At 40.0% G+C, this 19596-nt stretch overlaps 1 protein-coding gene and 1 non-coding gene across 17 annotated transcripts in view; one reads left to right on the top strand and one right to left on the bottom strand.

Moving 5' to 3' along the window:
• LOC102225484 (neurexin-3b) overlaps positions 1-19596 on the bottom strand; it is a 391379-nt gene that overhangs the window by 135700 nt on the left and 236083 nt on the right. The window lies entirely within an intron of this gene.
• On the top strand, positions 9904-9975 carry trnad-auc. The gene has a single exon. It is a non-coding gene; the product is annotated as a tRNA-Asp (tRNA).

Below are 19596 nucleotides of genomic sequence, written 5' to 3'. Positions count from 1 at the left end.
ACGATGAGAAGTATTTATTACCTCTTTCTTAGGTAACTATGTGACTGTAACTGTGTGTCACAGCAATTATAGCCCCTCAAACACAAATACTGCTTTTGAAAAACATTCCCATTTCATACAGAAGTGATACACTTCTGTAACTGTGATGCAAATCAAATGTATTGGTAATTGTCGATACTTTCATTGAGCAGACAGTGGAGAAAATAGTAAAACTACCAAACCCAACAATAATGACAGTTTTGGGCGGTTATAAAACAACATTAATTGATTATTGTGACAACGATAAATCTAAATTCTTATTATTAAAGGAACATTCTCACTATAAACGATACGCTACACGTCCGCCCATAATCTGTATTAATAACAACGTATACAAAGGTAAAGAACAGGGCAACACAGCAACGCCGACGCTAAGTTTCTAATAAGCGCCGAAGGTTTGAAGTTTTCCGAACGTTCACTGCACAGGAGTCCCAACCTCGGAGCAAAGAGCCGTCTGCTCACTGAACTGTTGTCCTGTGCTCATCTCCCAATTGGCACAATAAGCCTTTTTCACTTCATCACCAACTACCATAAGGATCAATACAGCACTTCAGTATTGATCCCGCATGCTGTGTTCAATGCCAACTCCAATAATCACCTCGGTTTGCACATCAATTCTGCCTGTTCCACAGGTAGATGTTAGCTAAGATCTAGTGATTGTGTTTTTTCTCTTTCTCCAGCCAATGAAGAACCAATAGGACTGAGAAAAGTTTAAGAATTAAAGTCAAAACTTTGTTTTTGAAGATTTGGCATGTATGTGATTTTTGGTCAGTAAGTTTGTAACATTGAGAACAAAAAGGTAACATGGGCCATTAATTCATTTCATAATGAATTAATGTAGCCTGAAGCTTACTCAAAGTTTCAGGCTTGAAAATATGTTTTCATATTCACGCCCATATGCACTCCATGTTACTGCAGTGTGGGTACATTTCCACCTTTCTTTGCTCTCCTTTAGCAGAGTGTGATAAGCTTTCGGCCCAATAGAGAGGACGGGGGCTGGATTTTTTTATTTTTTTTCCTCTGCTGCATGTCCTAGATGTCTGCACGCAGTGGCAGCATTGGGTTAATTCACTCAGACGCTGTCACAAATGCGGATCAACGTATCCCGAGTCTGTCACTTGGCACGTTGGTTAAAAATGGAGAGAGAAAGAAAGAGAGAAAAGGGTAAAAAAAAAAAAATCAGTGTGCCATGATGGGTAGGAAGGAATGAATGAAAAGCACAGATAAAACAAGAGAATTAGACACACGATAAGGAAGAAAACCACCATGGATTGGAAGACGATACATATACTTATATATATATACATATAGTGAACAGGGGCTATTTATGAAAATGAGTGGCTCGAGATGTGGGCTGGAGGAATTAATGCTAGTGACAAATCATGCGTGGGCATCAGTGTTAAATTCCATTCAGACGACACACGGCTTATGTCTATGGATCTACAAGGGGTAATACTGCTGTGGGATAAGCCTTTTTCTCTTCACTGCGTTTAAAGATTTGTAATATGTGCTGTATACTGCCTATACTCACCGGATCAACAATGTGAAACAGAGCCTCCACTCTTTGAGTAACCAAACCAGAAACAATTCAAACATCAGTTAGCAACGCATGTCAAAGTATAAGCATGGCTCCAGCTCAATTTGCCCATTTACTAATTTGGTCCCTATTTAGTACCAACTTCATTTCATCCCTTACTCCTGTTTTTGGAGGATGATTCTATTCTAGAAGTTCTCCAGTCTAGTTTATATTGAACTTTTAAATGTTTTTAAGGACATCTTTCCAGCGACTGCATTTGATTCTGTTCACCACAGTATTCTTATTTCTCTATTTGAGAATTTTTTGATTTGGAGTTCCTCAGGGCACAATTGTAGCACCTCTTCTTTTTTTTCTTCTTAACACCTGGTTCCGTTTGGTTCTATGCTGAGGAAATAAGGTGTAGCCTTTCACTTCTATACTGATGTCAAATTTGCCTGACATTGTCTTAATTATATCAAAGTGTTTAAAATGTATTTGATTTTATTGAAAGATATCAGATTACAATTTTTAGCTCAAACAGAATCTCTATCAACTCACATTCCCAAAAAGTGTATTTCTTATAGACTCAGGGTTTTAATTCTTCAAATAAATCAATTCTTTACTGCAAAAAAAAAAAAAATTTCCAGAAATACAATCTATACCTCCCTTTCTTACTGTAATCTACTTTAAAATAGATTTTATCTTACCTCAATATTATGTTTAGGACCAATTAAAAAATACATCTCCTTGTCTTTACTGAATGAGAGTCTCATACCTGTGCTGTCCAGAAATTCACCGGCCTCCAGTTTATCAAAGAATAGATTTTAAAATACTTGCTGACTTTTAAGTGTCTAAAGTCTCCTTACAGGCACCAGGATCATCTAAGAAGCTGCTTTAGGCTACCCCGAGTCAAGGCCAAAGCTCAGAGGAGGCAACTTCAATTCCAGTGTCTTACTTTACAACACTTACATTTTTTTTGGTGACATTTAATACTGAACAAGTTGTTTTGTCCGAATGTAATTTTTTTTAGTGGACTACTATGTTCTAAAAGAAATCTGAAATATCTTTTAAATTAATAGTCAGACCAGTTCTTAACTCTGTTAGCTTCTAGCTAGCAAGAAACCCTGGTGGCCTAGCATTGGAAATCTAATAAGCTAGCTAGATAAAAAATAAAAAGTAAGACCTTTAATTATATTTCAAGCGGTATATATTTAACTGTGATCAGCAGGAATATCTTGAAACTCCTCATCTGGGTCAACAAACCCCAACTAGTTTTGAAACATAAATAAAGTATTTCAAAACTGCTTCTTGACTTATAGAAGTTAAGTTTCTAAGTTGGCTTAATTGTCCAAAGTAAACTTCTTCCCGTGGCAACTTTATGGCTGTTCAACTTCGTTCAGTCTGGAAGTGTGAGGCAATTAAAAACGTAGCCCTTTTAGAGTAGTTTCTAAAACAACGTGCGACTCTGCAGTCATAACAGTGAAAAAAGCCTTCTAAAAGGTTTATGCTACACATAGCAGGTGATTAATTTACACTACTAAGAGCAACATTTCCATTAAGCAGTCATTTCTTGTCAGTTCGATGTTCGGATTTAGTTTAAATGCTGTAACATCATATGGATAATTAATCTCTGGATTTCCTGCCAAGCTTCACATTAAAAATGTTCAAGCAGCTCAGTGTTCTAGGTGCTTCTCTGACAGTGACTCGAGGATCAAAAACAAGCAAAGTAGAAGCAATTGTGATCAGTGTGAGTGCAAAAGAAATGATATATATATATATATATATATATATATACACTTCTCAGGCATTGTGCTCGTGAGTGTGGCATCACGATGCGCCGTTACTGATGCAATTAGCTGAAACACCACAGGATAAATTCACAATAAGGCCTGTGCTTTATTATCCCGGCTTCTGTTAGCTCACTCATTAGACTTATCTAAGCAGTTCATTGTCATTTCTAAATCAAAGTTAACAACTTGTATTGAAGAAAAATGGCTTAATGGGAGATCTTTGTTGGGAAACAAAGTCTCCTTGGTTTACATTCAGATTTGATAAGGGCAGGCAGAGGTAAGGGTAGAGCAAGGATCAAATGCGGTGGCTAGAGGACGGTCGTAAAGAGGAGAAAATCAATTAAAGAGCGAAATGAGAGAGCGGGAGGTTGAGAGTTTTTTTTTTTCTCCATACATGTCTGCGTCTGATAGCATCATCAAGTTCACGGCACCAAATACAGAGTTGAGTAATTGAATGTGAATGATAAAGAACAGGAATGGGAAGGGGGTGCAGGGGGCTTCATTAGCACCGAAGTCCGCGTGTGCACCTCACAACGGACCCTTTCTGGAATGGCGATATGTTTGTAAAATCCTTTTGATGTGCCTATAGAGATAGAGAGAGAGAGAAAGCTGAAACACAGACGGGAAAAGTTCTGCACAATACATGGGAAAAACTCAAACTTCGTCTAATGGCGCTTTCTGACACAAAGTCAGTACCAAGCCGGAGTCAGCATCTTTAAAATACAACAGCAGATAATAGCTTGGCATGCTATCCTTGCAGTGATTAAGCCTCTGTCCTCCTTTTGAGCACTTGATGAATCAAATCAAGGAAACACCCATTCGCAGCGCCCTCTGCTCACCCACACAAATGCACCAGCGCAAGAACACAAGGAGTAATGAGCATCTAATCAATCTTCCTCTGGAGGGGTTGTTGCAGTTTCATCCTGCTAGCTTGGCGAAATTGCTCCTTGCACTCCTCGTTCTGACGAATATGGGACATACATTGTTTACGTCAAAAGTGCCCTGGGGGGCTTTTCGGATCCATATGAATTATCCATATCCACTAAGTGCCTTGTAAAATAAGACGAATCATAGGGAGAGTGATCTGGAGTTGGTTATGCAAGACTCGGGTGATGGGGAAGTCTGCCTTCCCCTCTGTCTCTTCTATCTTTCTTATGTTATTCTTCTAGTTTAGACCACTGTCAGAGCTGGTGCAAAATAAAGAAGGGTGATTTGTCCCCTGAATGTACAACACTTTAGTCATGACTCCGAGCAATAGGAGTTGAGGAGTGGGTTAACAAGTCTGACCCTTTGACTTGTACTGATGACTTAGGATTGGACATAATGCCCCACAGGAGGTGCTAACAATTCCCCGGTTGCTGCTAGAGCTGGGTTTGATGTCAAGCACTGAAAACCGTTGTGTCGAGATGACCGTTCAGTAAAGTCACACGGAGTGGTTCTTTATGTTCTTCTTAGATTTTTATTGATAGAGTCTTCCAAATATTTTGATACTCCAAGGCTTCCCCAAGTGCATGATAAGACTAGCGGGTCACCAGGCTTTAATCCCCCCCCACCATCAGACTAAATTTGTTTATTTCAAACAGTGACAGTAAAGACGGATTAAGCTACGTTGCTACTTAGCACATTGAACTGGGCGTGAGGGAGTGAGCAACAATTCCGCCATAACAGGGCAAGCTATTGTTTCCAAATTATTACGCCTGCTCATGCAACTCTGAATCTTTGCAAATTTTAACGCTGTTGGACTGCCCTAGCGCTCCTACCATGGGGCTTAGCAGGTTTCTGGGGGAAACCCTGTAACTCTTTCCAGTTAAAACTTAGAAAAGCTTTCCTTTTGTTCCACAAGAGCCAAATTTGGGAAGTGTGTGACTGACGCTTGTGCCGTAAAGTCATTCTTTAATCTAAACTATGGATCTCTCTGAGTCCTTCAGAGCTACTATGGGCCTCTTTGCTTCCTCTGCTTCCCAAATAGGTGACTTCTGGAAGTGGGTTTCAGTAGATTTTATTTAGGGGCAGTGAAAATCACCAGTCGTTTAACATGTACTTATCAACTAAGTGCTTATTTGTCACTTATCATATTAAATGCCAAGAAAATACAGTGAAATGTGTTGCTGTGTTGGGACAAAATGTAATAACAGTCATACCTTTTGTAGGCAGTGTTTATGGTAGGTAAACACTGGTAGGTATGGTAGATAGTTCAGGCAACAGAAACATTAAAAAATGATAAAAAGCACCACTAAAAAGCACGAAGGCTACAGCAAACACTAGTGTATTTTCTCTGCTACACATTTCCTCCACATTTTATCCCCATTAGGACAGGCAAGAATAAGCCATGAAACTGCTGTCGCAGTCAGAACAATTGGATGTTTGGCTGGCTGTGTCCCTGCATTCAAAGCCGTTGGTACAAAGGTTTTAGGATTTGACAGTCCACAGAGGCTTTCCAGTGTCAAAGACATTTCCATGACCGTAAATCAGAAGCCAGCTACACCACCACCACCACCACGAGCTCTGTGACACTTATTCCAATGTATAAAGGTAAAGTGTCAGAAAAAGAAGCAGTTTGTATTGTCACTGTGCAATGCGTGGGCCTGTAAAGTTGTCATGCTTCAGAAGCTTGCCCATCCTTCCACGAGTTTGAATGCGCATCAGGACGGGAAAACACACGTGTCAGAACACTTCCAATAAACCACTGGTTTGCTCGACAAAGTCTTGTCACTGGCGTATCACAGGGTCTGTCAGAAGTGGGATTTCGCCTGACTTTCCTCTAGCTCTGGCTCTCTGTCCACATCAGAGGTGCTAGTGAGATGATATCATGTTTCAGGCTAGCCAGCAAGCCTCTCTGCCAACACTGGCTGTCTGTTTGCTCAGGGACTGCAGGAAGTCCCGACGCAATATCCACTCAGTGCGTCTGGGCAAGCCCATTAGCTACTTTAGACTGGACTGAAGTGGGTTAGAGAGGCTATCCCAATCTCTCTCTTTTTTTCGCTGCCTTGCCTCTTTGTTGGACCTCTGCTTCTTCACGTGTACCACGCTCTCCATCTTCCCCTTTCTTTTACCCACTGCCGCTTTGCTATTTCTCCTCTGCAAATAGTTCTCTATCTCTCCTGTTTATTTACAGTTTACATCCCCATGCTTTGTTCTCTCTCTACCGTTTTCTTTACCCCTCTCCCCCTCTCCTCTTCTTTCTGGTGTGATAAAGCACAATGAGAGAGAAACAGCGCTCCGGAAACATCGCAGGGCCAGAGATATTTATCCAGGGCCTCGCTGGACAAGATGGAGAGGATTACAAATATCACATTTAGCTTGGCTGCAAACATAATATCAGAGGGTGGATTATCAGAGGGTTGTGTGCATGTTTGCCTGGATGGACATTCATTTGCAGCTTCGAAAGCAGGATGCCACAGATTTAAGTTCAGGTCTATTTTGTCAGCAGCTCAGTAATTTCAACAATTCATTTAGTTATAAATGAAATTCCTGTTCATTCATAACTAGGTAGTCAGTGTCGGAAGATGCATATTTATATCAAACGTAATATTATGAGCCATAAGTATACAGATGAGAGCTTTAGACCACATTTCCAACATCTTGCTCTAAACTACATCTATACATTCATCTCTCTGCCTTGTATCTGAGTTTTTCCCACAAGACAATTCCAAACCCCAGCGGTGGTAACCTTTTTTCATTTTTTATATATACTGTAACTTGATGTTGAACCTCTTGCTTCATTCAAATGCAACCAATATTTTCTTTTAACTTTCAAAATGTTAAAGCTTTTCACATGTCGCCACCTGTCTATGGCTAATGCTAACTCAGGAAAGGTTTACCTCGATGTATTCGCCCTTTCAGAGTCTGTCAGTTGTAGTATTGGGGAAGATCTGCTTTCAAACAAGTTTGGGTTCACCTACATTTTATGTAAGTGACTGACGATAATTGAAAAGGGATCACCACTGCAGCCAGATCCTGTGAACCAATAAATAAATCAATAAGCATGATAATTTCCAACCTGCATGATTTATTGTTTTTCCTCGTTTATCTCTCTCTTTCTACCAAAAACTGGAAGACAAAAGTCCTCAATCTGGTGCTTTTGTCTCAACTAGACCCCGTTTTTCAAGGACAGTTTTGCTTACAGAGACTTTATAATTCATTTTTACTTGTTGTTTCTGTTGTTTTGTTTATTTATTTTGAATATTTAAAATGTCCTGAGTTCCAAAGTAAAATGTTAATTAGAATTGGTCTTTGAGAATGTGTTCTTAAATTATTCCGTTATAATGTCAATATATTACTAAGGAAATGGTCTCAAAACAACAATATCGTTTATCACAATAACTTCTGGGATAATTTATCGTCAAGAAAGATTTGTTATCGCGACAGGTCCAGTCCTGTGTTCACTCGGGTAAGGTGGTCTTGACTACAACACTCTATTGTTATATTTATGTTAAAGACCCGTATTTATAAGCTGAATCTGTGAACACAACACGGCACCTCAGGAGCTAGTCCCCTTCTAAGTTTAAAATATGTCTTTGGTTGCAAAAGACTCAAAGATTCAACCACCACTTTTTTAAAGTGTGTATGGCAGCACAATAGAATAAAATGCCAGTGTTAGCAACCTTTCGAAAGTACTAAAATGTCTCTAATGACTTTTTTTTTCTCAAAAAGCAATTATCAACTAATCTATTGACTTAGCAGGCTCCTAAGTGAGCTATAAAATTCAAACACCAAACCAGAAAAGTCAGCAGACAAAAATAAATACATACAGAAACCCAGAGTCATTTCACCGGTGTTTCTTTTCTGGATTAATTTTGGTGGTCTCCAGGCCAGGTAAAGGAAAAGGATGGAAATGTGACAATAAAATAAACAAGATTCAACAGAAGGGAAGAAAGTATTTTTTTAGAGGGTTTCCCACAACATTATTATTCTTTTCAATAGTATCTACTACGCTGAGATGGCTGTGGTCATTTAAGCAAATTAAACATTGACATCATTTAGCAATGCTATTATAAAGTCATTTAGTGGCTTTTAGGAGAAGCAACTATAAAAATACTGGCACTGGTCTAATTTTAGATCTTGTTGCCATTATGAGCCCTAGATATGAAAGTCGAGTCATCAGATTACAACTGGCGTCTGTTTTGGAGGTTTTAACTACTGCATTTACTTAACTTTACTTCAAAATTTAAATACTTTGATTAAACCTGAACCGCACAGCACAAGAGATTTTATCTGTGAACAAAGAAAAATGGTAAATTTTACACTTAGACACAAGTCATTAAGCATAAAAACAGTCAAGGCTGGACTGAAACGTTCAACACTACAGACAGATCAACAAATAAGTGGTCTCCGTTTTTCCATACATAATGCCAAAACTACATTTTCCCTCATTCCACCCTTAAGATATACTTCTTAGCTCCATCTTTTTTACCTTCAAATGTGCTAAAACTCTCAGAGAATAAAAAAAAGTTATAAAAATGTACCACTGAAGTGCTAATTACTGCCCAGGGACAGGCATCCTGAGGAGACGTCTGAGCTCAAGGAATGGTGGTCTGCAGTGAATCATTCATCTGGCTCCCTCAAGGTCACCGTCTGCTGTGCAAACGCACCTAATCATCTTGTGCTGTTTCGATGAAAAGCCCGGCTGCAGGTGGACGAGCCTACCGCGCGGCAGATCTGAATGAGGAAAGCGAGCGCTTCAAAGGCACAACCGCCGCGTTCCCGCCGCCAGTTGTGACGGGAGACCGTAATGAGCGCGGAAGGGAAGTTGGTGGAAACGGTGCAGGGATACGAAGGAGCGAGCCGTTAGTTAACCTTATGATGTCAGCGCCGGTCACACTCTACATGATTCATGACCTCTGAGGGAAATTTTCCATTCAGTTCAGTCTGGAGGGCTGTGTGGCGGTCTCCATGGAGACAGACTCGACACGAGAACAAAACCATTTAAAGTAATTGGCTTTGGAAGGAGGTAAAGTAAGTATTCCTCTTCCCAATCATGGACTGAGAAGATCAGAGAGAAAAATCTTTCCAGATGATAAAAAAAGTAACATAAGAAGAGATTTGCAGACTTCAATCAGTGGCTTCACTTTCTATACATGTAGCTACACAGTTACATGTTGGGGCTTGTAATCAATAGGGTGGGGGAGTTGCTTAAAGGGCCTGTATTATGAGTTTTCCAGACACAAAGTGCCAATTTATAGCACAATCAAGAAATTATGTTAACTTCAGTTGTTAAAAATATGATATATGTATATCAGATATGACTTAAACATTTCACTTTGTAATTTAACGTCTTAAAATTGGGCCCCTGTCTCCCTAAGAAACTCCAGCTCTTTGTGAAACTCCGCCTTCAGGAAGTCATCACAACATGACTCCCCTATTCATCCTTTACCAACATTTTAACCAGCATTTCATTGAGAAGCAGCTCCTATAATGAACCCAGCTGGTGCACAGTTCCTCCAGGTGTTTACTAATTACTGCTGGCTAGTCTGAAGGAGTTGGAAAAAAAACATATTGACTACCCTTTTAGACATTTGGCAAAAAAAAGATTTGTGGCCTGACAAGACACGAGAACACTCCTCATTAGTGCAGTGGTGAGTATCCCCGCCTATCACGCGGGAGACCGGGGTTCGATTCCCCGATGGGGAGTGAAGTTTGTTTCAGGTCCCTCTTGAAAATGAGATCTAGATCTCAACGGGTTTACCTGATTAAATAAAGGAATATTATTAAAACAAGATTTTCAAAAGTGTGCGTCTGGTTACATTTGGCATAAAACCGACAGCACTTCACAAACAAACTAATTTCAAAAGTCAAACATGGTGGTGGTGGTGGTCTGGGACTGGTTTGCTGCTTCTCGACCTTGATGACTTACAATAATAATAAATTAAACCTAAGAAAAAAAGGCTGAATTAAAATTACTAAGCAAATGTAAATGTAGGAGACATTTGCAACATTCAAGTGGTAAAAAAAATGAAAAACAATAGCAAAGTGTAAGAGGCAACGATTTAGAATCAATAAGTCAAGAACTAGAGGGTGGAGAGGAAGCAAGCCTTTTTTTTTTCCCCAAGGTGAAAGTTTGAGGATCGACTTCCTGTGTCATTTGCAGAGCAAGCAGATTCAGAGGGGAAAAAAGAGACATCAAAGAGCACACAGCTCTGGAGAAAACAGAGATCCTTGTCTTTATGTTGTGAAAGAAAAGACATATGGGGAAAGAGAAGCAGGGGGTAAAAAATGGAGGCTGTAAGCTGAGCAGGCATTAGAAAAAAAAAGGTCAGAATAAACAGGAAATGCAAGAGGGCAGCCACTACTATGTCAATGTCAACCTTTTCCCCCAACTCCTCTTTCACACTTTTTCTTTAATTTTGTCTTGTTTCGTTCCGTCGCTTAACCTTTCCACTCCTCCCCACCGTCGTCCTCCCTTCTCTCCTTCCATCTCCGGAGAGGATGAAAAACGTCTTTTGTCTGCTCGGAGATAAAACGCTTGAACGTGCGAGGGCAAAGCAAAAAAACAAGAGACGGAGAAAAATATATATATATATATAAAAAGAAAACCTCCCTAAAATAACTACACAATCGAGCCTCCTAAACAGGTTTTTCTATCGATTTTCTGTCGGGAGCATAAACGGGGCTGCAAAAAAAAAAACTAAAAAAAAAAAAGAGGACGGGAAGTTTAGCTTGGAAGAGCAGAATGAAGATGGAAGAGAGGCGAGCGAGGGATGTTTTTAAATGAGAACACAGCTTGTCGCACCGAGGAAAACAGAAACCGGCAGTTCCTTTTCCCGTCCTTCACCTGTCATGCTCTCTTTTTCTTCACTCCATCTTTAAATTCAATCGTCTACCCCCCTCCAATGAGTTGCCCGAGGGCAATATCATTTTATTCCTACAGAAACGCTGCATGATGCCCGCATACATGCCCCTGCTACTTGGAATATTTCCTCAGTGAGACACATGTGGAACAAGAATTATAAAGCTGGGACACCTATATGCTCTACACAAGACCTGAAAACGGTTCAAAACCGCGTTCAGACCTTCAGCTGAGACTGCAAAGCTTTTCAAATGCAATTCAAAGATTCCTCCAAATGCAATCGAGAACCACAAAGTACCAAAGTATGACTAAAATGGCAATAATTTGGGCGTTTGCCCCAGAAAATGGGAAATGCGTGTGTGGTGGCTAGTTAACAAGTTGGCTCTGTTTAACAGCAGTAGCTGCGTTTCCTTTACAAATGTGTGCAAATCTTTGTCTACACTGCAAAAACACAGAATCTTCCCAAGTAATTTTGGTAAGATTTACAAGTAATTTTTCCAGCAAGATATAGGAGCTTGTTTTGAATAAATAACTACTTAGTACTGATGAAAAATAACTTGTCCCATTGGTAGATTATTTCACTTATAACATGGGAAAAATGCTTTGTTATAAGTCACGTGTCAAACTCAAGGCCCGGGGGCCAAATCCAGCCCGCCATAACTTTGTATGTGGCCCTTTAAACTCTAAAGGGACACATAAATAGAACCATCAAGATAACAGTGTGCTTAAATATTATTTTAGCAATCAATTCAAAGCGGTTTTTATCCATTTACCACCAAATTGGGTCAATTAGTTCATCAGGTTTCTTGTGAATTATCGTGGAAATTCACGCAAAATCAACCAATCCCTGCACTTTTTCTCGCTAATACACAAGTGTGAGTTCATTGCAGATTTTTTGCAAAAATGGTGAAACACATTGGCTCTAAGTGATGGCAGCATTCTTACTTCTACTAAACAGCTGCCTCAGCCTTGCTTAATGTCAAGTTATAATCTATGATGATACAGCGAGTAACAAAAAGTCGCATTTACATCATTGATAAGTGCAAATATTTCTAAATTACTACACAAACACTTTTTTATTGCAAAAAAAAATCACAAAGGCAATTGCAAAATCATGGATAGACTGAAAAGATGTTCAATATTATATAATTTTAACAGTTTATTTATATTTTAACTGTTTAACAGGTTTTATCAATACACTCTGGCACAACCAGCCCTTTAGGACCATTCATGATCTTGACTTGGCCCAAAAGGAAAATGAGTTTGACACCCTGTTATAAGTGAAATAATCTTCCAGTGGGACTATTTCCTCAATATTAAGGAGTTATTGACTCAAAACAAACCCCTTTATCTTGCTGAGAAGTTATTGCCCCTTTAAGAAGATTGTTAAGTCTTGGTAGCGTGTGAGCTAAAGTTTGAAACATCCCCCTAAACCAACCAACAGCTAAGTTAAAAAAAAAATCAAATTGCTTTTCGCTTCTCTTCTGAATTACTGTTCCCACAGCAAAACTAATCCGCCTTTCAGTCAAACTAAACTCCCACTTTTTCTCCAAACCGTCTCAGTCGCCCGAAGAACAGACAACCCAAACTGTCAGTGCTTTTGATTATTTGTGAAAGAAAGGGAGGATTTGACGCAGACTGAGATTATCTCTGGAAGTAACGCGACTGTATCTCTGCCTCCTGTCGCCCTGCCTCTACTTTAACCTTCTCGAGACTTTTCGGTCCCGCACAGGTCCATTCGGCGTGGAAGCGGGCGCTGCCAAAGTCACTCTCTTCAAGGTGATCCCACATCAAACGACCGGCACACATGCCCACATAGGCAAACAACACACACTCCCCCCTCTGCCTCACTTTTATTCCCCCCTAAGTGCTGAGGGCAAAGCTTCAAAGCGGGTCAAAACACTCTCACAATTGTTATTCAGTCGGCTCGTTCGCTCCCAGACATCGTCTGCTCGACTTATGGGGAAGCGGCAATGCTTTAATATCACTTTTACTGTACCCACGGCCTATATGATTAGTCACCTACATCTGTTTGTGCTACAGCAGAGGTCCATTAAGAATACACTCCTCGGCTGGAATGATTACATATAATAGCAGAAGCAATGTAACGGGGACGTTTCTGTTCAACTTAGAGCCTGAATAATTCATGAGTCAGGTCACTTATGAGCATCAAAACACTGACTTTAAGCTGCTGCAGGGAACATGCAATGTTCTGAATACGGTTTGTGTCAGCTTAGTTTAATTTACAGCCACATGACTAAACACACACAAACCCCACTGAGCTGATGGGGACACTATGGGTGAAGGGAAAACACCACACACCGTGGCACTCAGGCTTTCCAGCACAAAGGAAATTATGGAAATGGACTATTGTTTTTTTGTTTATGTTATCCCTAAAACACTTAGTTAAACACAGCCAAAAATCTTACCAAGTGTTTTTGGTCTAGTTTTCTAGTACAAATATTTAGTACACTTGAAATAAGACTAAACTGCCTTCTAAGTAACTTTTCGGCAAGAAACAGGAGCTTGTTTTGAATCAATAATTCCTTAATATCGATGAAAAAGTTCTAGTTCCAGTGGCAGATTATTTCACTTATAATATGGGGGAAATGTCTTGTTCTGAGTAAAATGATCTGCCATTGGAACTAGTACTTTGACTTAAAACAAATTCCTATTTCTTTCTGAAACATAACTTGTCAGTTAACTGCATTTCATTTCAAATGTACTAAGATATTTGCACAAGAAACTAGACCAAAAAAAAAAAATAGTATAGTATACCTAGTATAGTAGGTAAGATTTTGTGTTTTTACAGTGGACGTTGCTGGTTGAGTTTTATTAAAATAGCAAATACCATGCAGCCTTTTAATGCTAATGATGTCTGAACACTTCTTGTTTTTTGTCTGCTACTAAAACATGCTGGGAGTAGGGCGGGTTATTTCTATCAAGGGATCCCAAGGTAATAATTAGATGCAAGAGTGTTCCCAAGGGACTAAAGTGCTCTCCTACTGTCTCTCATATGAACATCCTCCACCTGTTGCTGCACCCCACCTGACAGCTGGCTTAAATAAGACTAATTAGGCTCTTTTGAAGTAATTTTAGATTTTGATTACAACCAATTTAATGATGGTAGCACTCCTTCAAAGTATAGGTTATACCCTGAATAACTAACAAGCTAATGCTATGCTAGTATTACTCAATTAGGCAAAACAGAAATTCAAAAAGGTGTAACTCCGGGTCAATATGAACTTCAACAACTAGCTTTTCCATTTGTTTATTTTTTTTAACTATATCAAAATGTATTAAGTAAAATATTACAAATAATATTATAAAAATGTGGAATTCTTTTAGAAGTAGTGGGAATAGTTGTTGTGAATCCATTTTAAATAAAAGGTGTTTGATTATGGTATACATTGTTTGTTAAAAATTTGGTTTTATGATGCAATGAAATCAATGCATTTTTAATCGTACCTCCATCACATGACTGAACACCTAACTCTGTTCTTTTGCACATCCGACACTCTAGAGCAGTGGTTCTCAAATGGGGGTACGTGTACCCCTGGGGGTACGTGGAGGTACTGCAGGGGGTACGTGAAGCTTTTCAAAATATCTTTAAAAAATCAGTAGGCTCCTCATAATAAGTCTTGGGAAAAATTATTTTGTAAAAAGTTTGATAAAATATAAATGTGTGTTCATGCACTGAAATTTATATTCAGTATTTAGTTTCAATATCCTTTAAAATAAAACGGTTTGACTGGTTTTATACCTTCCTGGTGGTCACCGTCTTCTGTTTTTCTTTTTTGTTTAACCATGCAATGCTTGCAATATGGATGTATTTGTCAGGTTCACTGATATAAGTTGTTTGGCTTTAATCAGACAGTGATTTTACAGCACTGTACCTCTTTTTAATTCCAAAAATGTTTTGCCCGTGTCAGGGGGTACTTGACTAAAAAATATATTTTTAAGGGGGTACATCACTGAAAAAAGTTTGAGAACCACTGCTCTAGACTACCCCTATTTGACCGGCATTTTAGACATGTTAAAACATTTTTCTGTACCAACACCGCACTTCACGCACACCATGTAGTCTGTACTGCACACACCACTTTAAGTATTTCAATGCAACTATGATTAATTACTAATCCAGTGCCATCTGCATTGATGAAGAGTCACTAAACCTGCCAGAAACTACAAGTAAAACTGACGGTTTGACCTATTTTTTGATTAATTCAAGTGGAAATGATCTGACCAACTGGGGGAATTGAGATCACTGAGATTTCATTCCCAAAATAAACTCTCTCCATTATCACATTGACAGACTGAGGCCTCATCCACATATGTTTTTGGGGCGTTTTTTTAAACAGGATTGTCTGTGACTGCTTTTGCCCCACATCCTCAGGCAGACGGCATTTTAGAGGACATTTTTATGAATGCGCTCATGTATTAGCCCAACCTCTAACCTGACTTCTTGCCCCAAACACACCACACGAAAACAACAACAATGTCCGTTGTGGTGCTGCAGCTCCTGTGGGACCTAATTGAGGATTCTGCAGCAGCTGCAAAATGTGCTACAAAAAAACTCCATTGTATGTGGAGGACGAGGGAGTAAAAAACTGGATTTAGGGCTGTTCTCAGTGTTTCCGTGTGGATGAAAACAATATTCAGAGATCAGTTCCATATAGATGTGTTTGAACACATCTGTTTTAGGAAAATAAAAATAAAATAAATACCTGTGTAGACATGACCTAAATTCTACACCTCTGATCCCAATACACGTCAACTATTCACAATTTCAATCACATTAAAAATATCACATGCTGCAAAAGAAAAAAAAAAAAAATCAAAATCTAGTTTCTAGTGCAAATACCTTAGTACACTTAAAATAAAACAAAGCCAACATAAGTATTTTTTTCTGCAATTTATAATAGTTCGTTTTGAGTTGATGATTCATTAATATTGATGAAAAAGCACTTATATAAAATATCTCTTATTATAAGTGAAACAGTCTTCATCAATATTAAGGAATTATTAACTTAAAAGAAGCTCCTATATTGTGCTGAAAAGTTATTTGTAAGTTGGTTTTGTCTTTTCTTAAGTGTACTGAGGTACTTGCACTAGAAACTAGACCAAAATTAGTGTTAGACCAAGATTTAGTGCTTTTGCGGTGCAGAGAAGTAACAGGACCACAAGTTCCACAGAATTCACTCATTTTCCCAACACGTGACATGTTTCATTCAATATGCCGTGACGCACGGCACCATAAGAAATCATCTGACAGCAGCTTCAAGGTAATCACACAGTGATGATTTGTGCATGCCAAAAACACACACGATAAATCAGTCTCCTTAGGTGTGCAAGTTCTCATTTTGTCCAAGTGCCTCAACAGATGAACTTTAGCATGCAGCTACGCTCTCTTTGCTTTCTACCAAAGTTTCTTTTGAATCTAATTACAGTCACACACACAAAAAAGGAGGGTCAGTCTGTTGCAGATGAATTGCTAATAGGCTGCACGTACACACACATATCCTAATCTCCTGATTTTATCCTCTCTCTTATCTCACTCTGCACTGAGTCACCACATTCTGTATGCAAATTCACACAAAGTCAACCAGAACCAACTCCAGCCAAGAAATATCCAGTTATAAAACTCTGTAGCACAGACATGGAGCTATGTGCTGGACAACTAAAGCCCTGTTTGCTCGCAGCACGTATGAGCAAACATAGTGTGGATAGAGAACTTTTACGCGTGAAAGTCTTGAAAAATGTTTTAGATTTTTAGTTGAGATGCACCTATCAGTCAGACTCTAATCAGAACTGGCTAATTATCCCTTGATTAGTTCATCAAGAACATAAAAATCAGATTTCATGTTAAATGAATCAGAAATAAGAACTCACATAATTGTCTTTCTATAAATGTATCAACCAATAGCACATACTTTGATTGGCTTTATTTTTAACTAATGGATCATCTTGTAATTCTTGTAGTTTCAGTTCCAACTACTCAACATTTTTGTCATTCATGTTATAGTCCTATGAATGAAAAAACAAAACAAAAAACAAAACAGGTCAAAATCTGAATCTGCCAAATCTCAGAAACCTGAAGATTGGGATCGGCCAGAAAAGGATCTTATTCGCTGTAAAAACATTTGAAAACAAAAGATAGTAAAGTATAATTTTCCAGCTTATCTGCACATGCAGCTAAGATTGAAATAAAGAATTGAACGTATTTTTCTAGGCCATTATGTTATCAGGTTTTTCTTTTAAAGGTGCAGAACATTCCTGCCCCATCTTAGATTTGTGTCTGTCCTGCACATGTCACATTAGCGATGCAGAACTCTCACTTCCTCTGTCTCTGCCCGTCAACCTAATCTGTGCTGAGAGTCCTCGACAAGCTAAAATCACCCTACGTCATTAGTAGGAATCAAACAGAGAGCGGGTCAAACCAATTTTTAAGAGATGCTATACAGTGGATCTTATGCAACACCAAGCAAAGAAGCTTCTAGATGCTACTGTAAAGTACAGTATGAATAAAGACAAAAACACAGGTGAAAGTTTAGATTTGTCATTTTTAAATAACATCTCAAGCCATTTTGTTGTCCTAGAAGTCAAACGTTACGCTGATGACTGTGTAATTTCAGTAGTAATTCGGTTTTTAAACCTTGCACTTGTTTCTGATCCATCGACTCTTTTCTTCAATAACTGAGAAAACTAAAGCCAAAGAGAAACATGAATGGTACGAAAAGGCCTGCTCAGCTATTGAATTTGGGTGCAAACAGAAAAAAAAACTGTAAAGCGTGTAAAGCCTTGACAAAGTGCTCGACCACCCATTTTCATTCAGCTCGAAAAGCTCACACAGCCGCCAGATGACATAACAGATGCTTAAAATTAATAATGAGCCTTTTTAAACGGGGCTGTTAAATTTTAAGCCTTCCTCCAAATGCCAGATGCCGTAGTGCATCTTGTCTTACAGAGCCCTAACACGGAAAAGGACAAGGCTCATGGCAAAACCGGGAAAAAGAAGAAAAAGAAAAGCAGGATTAGTAGCACACTTATTAAAGATGAGCAGAACCATCTTCCAGTTCTTGAGTGTCCATCAATCATCAATTACGGCTGCATTAACCCGTTTGGGGACCTTGATAATTCAGAGTCACCGCTTGATCCTCGCCTGATAGAGTCGCTGTGGGTGTTTGGCTTGTCAACGCTCTTCACTGACAATTAAACCTATAATTTCATCGACGATATACGGCTCTGTGATGCAGAGCAGCTGTCAGCTATCGTTAGCTGTCCGAGCTGGAACGAGAGGGAGAGCGAGGCGGAAGATACAAAGATTGAGGGACAGAGGGAGGGAGGAACTGAGTTAGTTATAAAGAGGGGGAGCAAAAAATGATAGAGAGGCATCTACAGATGGCTTCTTTTGCTGTGTTAAGTCATGATGATAAATGGACAGAGGGAGCAGAGCCCGACAGCAGGGTGAAAAAGAAGAGATGTTTGGCAGGGACTCACCGTGACCAGCTCGTAGTCCCATTGGGGAGCGGTGTATTGGCACAGGCGGTTGATGGTGCCTTGGCCCCTGAGGGCCGTGCGGGTGATCAGGCCGGGGCAGCGCGGGGGCCACAGGGGCGCCAGAGGTAGGGGACAACAGGTGGAGGTCTGGAGATAAGGAACCCCATGCAGAACCCAGCGTCATCCATCCCACGGCCAGAAGCAACATCCAGAACAGTTGGCCCTCCTGGGGCTTTCCTTCGGGGAGCATCACGCCCTCCTCCCCCTCTCACGGGATATTTAAAAGAAAGTGAAGAAGCAGGCGTGATCGGTTCTCAGAAAAAGTGACTTTTGGGTTGCTGGTGAAAAGCAGCAAACTCCATAACAAGAGAGAAATCGAGACAAGATCCCCGATAGGGTAGGATCCCTCCAAACAAGACGCAGCCAAGCCAGGTCTCGAGGACTCCACTCATTGGAATTCTCCAGATATCCCGTTGCTCTCCGTTTGCTCGCTGGCTCTTTGAACCAGAATCCAATATGTCTTTACTTTCTTTTCTCTGCAGGATTGCCCCGTGGCAGTTCCTTTGATGACCACGTAACCCTGCTGGTGCGCGTACACGCACACGCTTGTGGATGACACCTGGAACGCGTCCCTTTGCGCCCTTTGGGTGTATGAGAGAGCGATGGTGAGAGTGAAGAACCCGCTGCTGCAGCCCCTCCGCCTCGCTTGCACCGCTTCGCTGTGCTGTGCTCTGCACAACTCCGCTCGTCAAGCCACAGATAACACACAAGGCTCAGCTATGAGCCTGAGGAGGAGGGAGAGGCGGAGGGAGGGAACGGCGGGGAAGATGCGGAGCTCCGCGCACTCCGGCACGAACTGTCAGTTTTCTGTTTTTCTACCGTCTCAGCGGAGGCGCACTTTCCACATCCTTATAGCTCAGCCACAGACTCTCAACGCGAGGTTGAGATCTTTTCTCTTCCTAGAG

This window comes from Xiphophorus maculatus, chromosome 15 (genome assembly GCF_002775205.1).
Source record: "Xiphophorus maculatus strain JP 163 A chromosome 15, X_maculatus-5.0-male, whole genome shotgun sequence".
NCBI classification, from domain to species: domain Eukaryota; kingdom Metazoa; phylum Chordata; class Actinopteri; order Cyprinodontiformes; family Poeciliidae; genus Xiphophorus; species Xiphophorus maculatus.
The sequence above is the reverse complement of the archived record's forward strand: the minus strand, read 5'-3'. Positions and strand labels throughout refer to the sequence as shown.